Here is a 9,133-nt window from a genome sequence, read left to right as displayed (position 1 = left end):
TTAGTTATGTCTCAAGTTATGCTGGCCTGTTAAATCTTTAAAGAAGTCTGCTGCTTCTTTAAGCTGTGACTCTCCGATCACTTTTGTGCACACATACACAATTCTCCACTGCAAAGCAGAGTTTGGGGAGTAGTTTTAGAAATCAGCTAGGAACTCCTCTATGAACCTAGTCCTTTAATTATCAGGTGATAATTGTCCACATCTTGCATCAATGCAGAAATATGTGGGAAGGGAGAAAACTGCAGCCTTGTTCAAGCAGCTGAAGTTGCAGTTATCAGTTCAAGCCAGTGCTTTAAGAAAATATCTCATGTATAAAAGCGGTGCACATCCACCATCCCATCAAGAGAAGGGGAAGCACTGTTCTTAAGTATTTTGAGCATTAGAGCAGGATGTGCGGAGGCTGATCCTGACCCTCTAGACTTGGCCAAGTCAGTTAACCCTGTGACTCAACTGCTGGGAGCAACAGCATTTGCTTACCCCACAGGCAGATTGCGAGGATTAATTAATATTTGCAAAGTGCTTTGAAGATGAAAAGTAGCATGTTAAGTACTATAAAGTATTATTAATAGTGATAACAAACTGATAATTTTGGAGTATATGAGTCTTAACCTTTTCTGGCAAGACCTTTCATTGCAAACAGCTGGACAAGTAACACCACTACAGCCAAAGTGCCTGATCCCCTCTTTTCCGAAGCACTGGGGTTATGCTGATTGAGCAAGGCACTAAGTAAGTACAAAACACATCCCATTTCACCTTTCAAATAAACTATGCTATGTTTTAAAACATGGTGTGACACAGTATACTTTTAATGTAACAAGCTAATATGCCTGGGATGATTCTAACTGTTAAATGTGTTAGAGTGGAGCAAAACAGCTTTGGAAAGGTTCCAGCCCTTTGGGTTTGAAGCATGTGCTTTGCTCTCTTATCAGCTCTGAATGCATCCCCAAATTTTCTGCATTTCCCATGTGCCATGTTGTTGGCTGCTAGCAACAGCTTCCCACTTGCCCGCTCCTGCTTCACTCACCCGGCCGTGCCACTATGGCTTGCATGGTCATGTACCACGCAAACACTTGCTGTAAGAGGTTCACCAAACTTTGAGCCTCTTATTGAAGTGTATGTTGTCTGCACTGAACAGGGAGAAGTGCTTTGACTCTTGGCAGTCTCCCTCTGTGTGCAGCCACATGTGGGAAGGTTGAGGGCAAGAAGTAGTGATGTGTAGAGTATAGGACTGGATGTTGCCAGTAATGGCTCCTACAGTTACCCATTTGGATTTTATGCCAAGAAAATCAGGCACCGGTGTCAGCCGCAGTCAAGAGGAAGTCTGTCAACGTATTTAATTTGAAACAAGAAACAGTTTCAGGCTTGTATGGCCCAGGTCTTTAAGGCCAGTTTTCTGGCATTATGAAAAATGTTTTTCCTCTGAAAACTTTGAGATCTAAGAATTTTGTCTGGAGTGTAAACAGTAGGACTCTCATGAAGAATAAAATTTATTTCTTAGCTTGATAGGGTCAAGTAACTCTAACTGGGATTAGCTAATGTTTCACAGAACCTGATGTTTTTGTGGCTAGGGAATCCCTTGAGGAAGGAAGATATCCATGTTTAATGAAAAGCTCCTAATAAAATTAGATACTGCTTCTGAGCTTATCAAAGGAAAATGGAAGGTAATGAAAATTAAAAGTGCAGCTCTGGAATCTTGTAAAATCCTGACAAGATAGCGATCTGGAATTCACTGTCCGTGGTTTTTTTCCTTTTTCTGCCCCACCTCCCCATGTAAACACAATCCTGCAGACACAACCCCTGCTTCTTTCTCCAGTCAGATGACCTTAGTTAAGTCTCATTTTCTCTCTCAGCAGCCCCACCTCTAAACCCCCCACCAAAACCAAAACAAAAACCAAAAAGAACAGCATCAGGCAGGGGTAACTTGCCAAATCCCAGACTTTCTCTGATGAGTTGTTGCTGAAGACAGGAATCACCAGCAAAACAAAGGATAAGCTCCAAGATATCAAATAAAGATGTCCTATTCCCTTAATCTTTTTCCAAATTATTAAGTGAAGACTTGGGACATTTCCAAAAGAGCAGGACTTCTTTTATGAAAGGGAAAAGGCTTGTGGCTTTGACAGTTTGTTTGTGGTCAGAAAGCAAACTTAGGGGCCAGTATTCTTCATGAGTTTTACATGAGCAAAAGAGGAGAAAGTAAAAGGAAAGTAGAAATAAGAAGGAATGTGTTGAAGAAGGGGAAAGCACCTTCATCACTGCTAAATATTTTTAACTATTTGTCTCCCTCTTTGCGGGCAATTAAAATTTTCACCCTATGAAAGACTGGAAATAGGAAAGGTTTTCTGATTGTACTGTGTCCATTTTCTGTGTTCCTGGACTATTCTTCCTTTGTGCAAGCTTTATCAGGAAACTTGCTTGCCAGAGACACCAAAAGAAATACTTTGCATTATCCTTTTCTTTTTTATGGGACTGTCCCAAGATAGCCTTTACCATACTGGCTAGCTGAACAAATGGGGAGGAATACATAATGTCAAAATACAGGTGAGAGTAGTGATTTTATTATTGTCTGGTGTACAACAACAATATAAAATCTAGCTGTCCAAAATCTGGAATTTGATCACTCTTTTTGGTTCATTGCTGATGCACCCTGATACCTGAAGTTCTAGCAAGGACACTGCTCAGGTTTTCTTTTTTCTTTCCCCCCTCCTTTTTTCCCCCAGGTTGCTTTAATCTGTAATATCAGCAATAATCACTGTGGTATTGTTGCCTAGGCATTCTTGAAGAGTCAGAAGTGGACTGTAATTGAAGAGTTCATTACCAAGATCAGTTGGCTCCTTGATTACAGTGGCAAGGTGAAATATATATCCTCACCAAAAAGCAACTGCTAAACCTTTAGAGAAGTCACCCACTTTTCACTCTTTTTCATTAGGACCCCGACAAGCTTGTCAGCAAAATTAAAGGTATGTCATTCACATCGTGCATGCATTGCAAAGGACTATAAACCTGCCAACCTCTGTGATGAAATAAAAGGGTTTTATTTATGATTCATGTAGGAATATGAGGTTATTTTTATTCTGTCAGTACACTAATAATCAGACAAGAGCTAGGGAAATGAGAAGGCAAACTGACAGGGAAGGTTCTGATGAAGGGGAACCCTCTAGGGTATTTTGCCCCCTTTGTAATCTCTTCCTTTTTAGTGCGAGGTTATAAGCATGGCATAGCATGATCTTGCAACTAGCTTGGCTCACAGGAACAAAGAGAGTAACTACCTAGCAGGACTTGTATAATTCCACAAGAAGAAGAAGAAAATATATCTACCAGAGAGGTCTGCATTGCTGCAGTGATGTGAACAGGAACTTCCAATCTGGTCTTCCAAGAGCATAGTGAGTTGTAAAGATACCCTTCTTTTCTACTTGCTTTCCTACTGGGCAACATAGCCAATCTTAACAACAAAAAAAGAGACTGTAAACCTTATACAGAGCCATTACAAATTTGTTACCTATTTGTTTTATACTAATTTTTACAGGACCCAAAGCAGGGCATTTTTCCGAGCGCTCCCAGTCTAGCTCAACATGAGATACAGCAGCACAGTAAAGGGAGGATGGGGAAGTAGCTCCCTTCACAGTCCCTGGTCAACATTTATGCTAGCAGAGTAGCTAGGTAGCAGGCTACATTTCAAAATGTGTCTTCCACTAGATGTTTCAAATGTCTTGGCAGTTTGAAGCTGCTTTAGTTCTGTCCCAGCTCAGCAAAGCTTCTGGAAGTGCATTTTGTGCTTGGTGTAAGCTGTCATTCATAGCACAAGCACAACCATGATTACAGAAACACTCCTTGTGAGTAAAAAGGTATCACTGTATTAGCTGGCTGGCCTTAAGTTCGGTAGTTTGCTGAACAGTGGTGTGCTGGCAGGAAAACACAGCCTAGCAAAATGTATGCAGGATGAAGTGAAACAAAGTTCACTGGAGGAAGAAAAATAATACTAATCCTTCATTCAATAAGAAGTGAGTTAAGTACATTTTGTGTGTTGAAGAAATGTAAAAGCAAAGGGACGAAAGCACACATATAAAGGTGGTGTGACTGCCTTCCTCTGTAAAGACAACATATGGGGCATTTAGGTATTAATAATACCAGGAGTTATACCCAAGCTGCTAATACGAAAAGCGGCCCCTGGTTTAAGGTTCCACTGAGTTTCAGGGTGTTTGAATTCCCTCTAACCAGAGGATTCCCTTGAAGTGAGGGATGATGCTAACATTTTCATGGGTTGTTTAAATCATTGAATAGACCTGCAGAGGATAATAACCAATGTTTGAGATGGGATTATATTCACTCTTCAGCACTGCGATCTCTGCGATAGTTTTCCATATTCAGATTTGCACCTCACAAAGGTTTGAGAAGTTTGGATTTGGTTACATGGGGCTGGCTTTGTAAAGATGAGTCATGATCCAGGTATCAGCGATGCACTGAGCAGATATAGTCTGGTTGTTGGACTTAAAGCTAGTCTCTGTGATCGTTTTGGGATGCTCCAGAGTGACACCTTCCAGACTGTTGTTGCTTGTCCTATACCATCCTACTGATGCTAAGATTAGGGGTAATTTGTAAGGCATGTGTTCCTTTTAATGGAAAACATGAATCACAGAGGGCCTCAGATAAACGTAGAGACTGACTGCACTGCTGCAATGTTTTGCCTGTTTCTCTTAGCCTCATGGTGCTTTCTGGGTAGTCATTTGCTTTCTTTTCCCATGGATAGACATGGAATCAGCCTATCTTCTTGGTATTATGGGGGGTTGGTTTGTTTGTTTTCAAACAGCTACTGCAAAAGGATTTATAACAATTTGAAACTCATGATGGCAAAATTTGCTGCCATTAGCAAAAGGAGCTTCAGGACAGAGGCAATACTTGAAAGTATTTTTAGTGCTTTCTTGAAAATTGGTTAGATGTCAGGGGCTGGAAGCAGCAGGATCCTGCTGTTTGCAGATTACTTGATGCTCGTCCTTTCTGAAAAGCTAGCCAACTGGCAAGAGTTGACTGGATTTTTGACTACTGTGTAACGTTGAAAGGACACAGAGTAGCCTCAAGGTGTTGCTGTCCCTTTAAAAACCTCCTTTCTTCTGTTGACTCAGTGATTTACAATAAAGCATAATTTCATTTCTCTCAGCTAATTACAAACTGCTCCCTTCCAAACTCTTGATCTTTCACACAGCCAAAGGCATTGCTAGCAAATCAGACCCAAGATTTAGGAGGTTGCGATACTGCACCGCTATTCTCATAGCAGCCAAGTACTTCTCCTTGTACCTCTCAATCCTGTCATTGTGCTGGAAAGTAGAGCAGGTAACTACTTCATCAGTCCGAGATTTCATTCTCATGGAGCACAGAGGTTCATTATACTTACTTTATCAGCAGTAAGGTTTACTGCCGAATCCATGAGAGATATTCATGTGAAACATGAGCAGAGAGAGAGGCATTGCATCTTTTCATTAATAAGCCCTCTTCTGGGATCCGGCATTAGTGAGATTCAGCGGATCATAGAGCACAGGGGTATCATTTTTACATGATTACTCTAAATTCTTAAACCAGAGGCTTAAGAGAGAGGCTTCTCACAAAGGCAGCTGTGGGAATTGTTAAATGATTGGCATAGCACTCACGATGGGCTGAACCACTCTGGGTACCTCCAGTCATGGGGGGTACCAGCAGGCATTTTATTACCTGCCATCAAGGGAAAAGTGGAAAAGAGAGGGTGTATCAGACCGAGAAAGATGTGCTAACCCTGTGAAATATCTCTGTAGTTCTGTCTCTCCTCCTGAACAAAACTCTTGCCGTAATAATGATGCAGGGCTTCATCACACCGCACAGGCTAAGCTATTCTCTTCCCTCACCATATCTTCTTTGTGTCTAGGCTTATTTTTAACCTGTCTGATCCTACCTTCATTAGTATGGCTACTAAAATAATCCCTTTGCAACCTCCACCCCCAAATAATTAATTTTTAACTGAGCAGAGGGTCATTTAATTCCACCAACATGATACTTCTGAGATACATTGTCTACATGTGAGAAACTTTGGGTGGCTCAGAGGATTGGTACACAACTAGCAAATCTTTGCTAGATTGTGAGGTTGATGACATTAACAACAGAGAAAGGCATCTGTGGATTCTGGAAACCTCCATTGTCTTCTTGACGTCACTACTTGTTTCTTCTGTGATTTCATGCAATTCCATCCAAAAAATTTTGCCTTGCACTCCCTCTGTCCTAGCTGTTCAGTCCTGTCCTGCCAGGCTGTGTGGAAACCAAAACCAGGAAGTTGATGTGGCTAAAATAAAACGTTTTTTGTTTTTTTTTCTCCCTGGATTAGTTTTCAGATGGATAAGTTCCTCAATCAGTTCCAAAATACAGATGCACAAATGCTTATCCCAGCGTGAGAAAAGGAACCCCATAGGGACTGAAGGGACTGGACTACTTCTGTCATTGACAGCCAAAAGTGTTGGCTGAGCTGTGGCTTCCAGTCCCCGTTTAGAAAATGGAGATAATAGTAATTCCTTATTTCTTTACTTCTTGTGTTAAGGAAAACTTTGTCAACATTTGCCACATATGTTTGCATTTTTCCACAGAGATAGGTCACAGCGCAGGCGTTAGATCTATGCAAACTGTGCACAGCTTGGGTAGGTAGATGTGCAAGAAACAAAACGCTCGTTTCACCAAGAAGCACTTTCAGTGGGAGATGAACTTGAGAATCAATATAGTGAGTTAAAAGTGTGATGCTGAACTGCAAACGATGACCTGTGAAGCCTTCAGTGTTCTCTTCCTGAGTCTATACCGGTCCTAAAGCAATTGCTCTGATAGGCAACAACTGCCAGAATCTTCCCAAGGTATTGTTCAGTCTGAAATATGAATGTGACCACTGCTCCGTTTACAATTTTTTGTTGAGCGTTAGCAGTAAAATCCTTCCTGAACTATTTCCCCAACATGTTGAAGTCCAGTTGCGAAAACCTCTAGTTTCCCTGTCAGCCTGATCCTGATTGCTAATAGCTAGAGATTGTTTTGAGCTCTGAAGTTTAAAAAAGAGAAGAGAGGAGGAGGAGGAAGAGGAGGAGGAGGACAAGACAACCACAACAGGCCTATGAAACCAAGAAGCCATATTGGAGATTTCTGAGGTATCCTGCCATAAACTACTCTGAGCCTTTGTGTAAATCCATTAATTTTCAGGTTTTTAGTTACAAGTGATTTTAGGCAGAGATGTTCCTCTTTGAGAAGACTTCTTTCAATCTAGCGCTTTCTACAAGTCTGAAAAGAAAAACAAGAATCAAGAAGGCGAGGTCATGTGAGGGGCTGAATAATCCAGATCAAACAGCGAAGAACACCCGATTAGAAGCCAACACATTTCTCTTTTCAGTATCTCTGAAATTGTTTGGCAGACTTAATTAGAAACAGGTGCAAGCTATAATATTTATTGCAACAATGCATCATTTTTGTCTGTTTCCAAGGTCATCGTTCTAGCCAATAGGAAGCCAGCAACCCACAGGGAGTATAACTTAGTCTATATGGATAAAACGTGAATTGCTTAACCCTTTATCTAATGGAATGAAATACAACATTGTACAAAGTGCAAGGCTAACAGAATAGAAAATCCTGTGAGAAATCTTTCATGATAACAGGTTCCAGTGAAGTAAGTGACATCACCAGCTGAGCTAATAGCCAGCCTTAGGTAAAATGGAGTAAGTAGAGATAAGGAATGAGAAAAACACTTTTTTTTTTTTACTACTTCTCTTTCAAAGGCCTGGGTTTATGTAGAATTTGCTGCAGTAGGAGGCCATGATTGCATGTTATCTAGCGCCTACTGTACAGTTGGGTCTCATATGCTGCATTCGGCTAAGCTTTAGCAATATATTTCTGTGACTACGTCTGTCTCCAGAGGAATCAGGCTGCAGATGCACCTGTACAGAGGCACCTAGACACTGCCTCTTTGAACTGTCAGTTGAGCATGCCAGGGTTTTCAAGCAAGAGAAGCCTGAGAAAGTTGTTGATCCTTCCTGCCTTTTAAGACAGCAAATTTAGAGAGGCAAGGTCCATGTGCTTCTCTCCCTCTGAAGGTAAGTGCCCCAAACATGATTTCAGCCAGTTCCACAGTGATTCTGTTGGTTAACAGTGACAGTGCCCTTGGTTACAAAAAAAAAACATTTTCAAAGCCGGCACTTAATTCCCTCTTGTGAGTTTTTCCAATAATCTTTGCATGACTTCTTTGTGGTTTGTGATCATTTGGGAGTGAGGATCTTCTTTTAAATTCTATTTTATTCCTTTCAAATGTGACAAATATAAATACAGAAACAAAGCAGCATACGTTAATAATAGAGATGTGTGAAATTGTGGGATTTTTGCAAAAGCCGCAAGAAGTTGCCAATATTTCTGCAGACAGAAGCTATTTTTTCCACCTTCAAATCATCACACAGCATAAAATCTGTGGGTATTTGTGTATCTTTGGATAGAAAATCATATAGGAAATACAGACTATCTCTTGAGAATTTACACATCCTGGGTCCTAGCTTGTTCTTTTGGCACCCACAACTCTCTGAAAGGCACCTCAGCATCCAGCCATCACCGTTGCCCAGATTAATTGTCCTATGTCTGCAATCAATTACTAATGTTCTGTGTGATCTCAGGAACCATTCTTAAGAGAGTATCATCTGTCCATTAAATTCAGAGGTAAAATAATCCAAGCACATGATATTGATGGATTTGGGATTAAATTCCGAGTGAACGTTTAGTGAGAGACAGACCCTGCAGTCATTTTTAGAGAGCTTGACAGAATAAAAGATCATGTTTAGAGAGGACCCCTTCTCCCCAACACCGCAAGCAATGTCCCAGCACTAGATTCTTGAGAAGCTCAGACCTAGTTGGAAACTTTGCAGCTCGGCGTCCTTGCTAATTTGTTCCCTGTAGTGAATTTAATATCGCACACTTTTTAACTGAGCCTGGCTCATGGCTTGCAAATCCTTTTAGTAGTGGGCTGGTGAGTTTGTACATCAACCTGTGCATCACAGTTTTGCTTAGATAATCTGTTTCTTGAAGTATTTGTAAAATCCCGACTCTGTAATTTTTCCCTCCTCTGTCTCTCCTCCTCCCCAAAAGCAGAGGGCTCATACAGGGC

Source organism: Aquila chrysaetos, chromosome 8, assembly GCF_900496995.4.
Source record: "Aquila chrysaetos chrysaetos chromosome 8, bAquChr1.4, whole genome shotgun sequence".
NCBI lineage: Eukaryota > Metazoa > Chordata > Aves > Accipitriformes > Accipitridae > Aquila > Aquila chrysaetos.
This window is presented reverse-complemented; position numbering follows the sequence as displayed.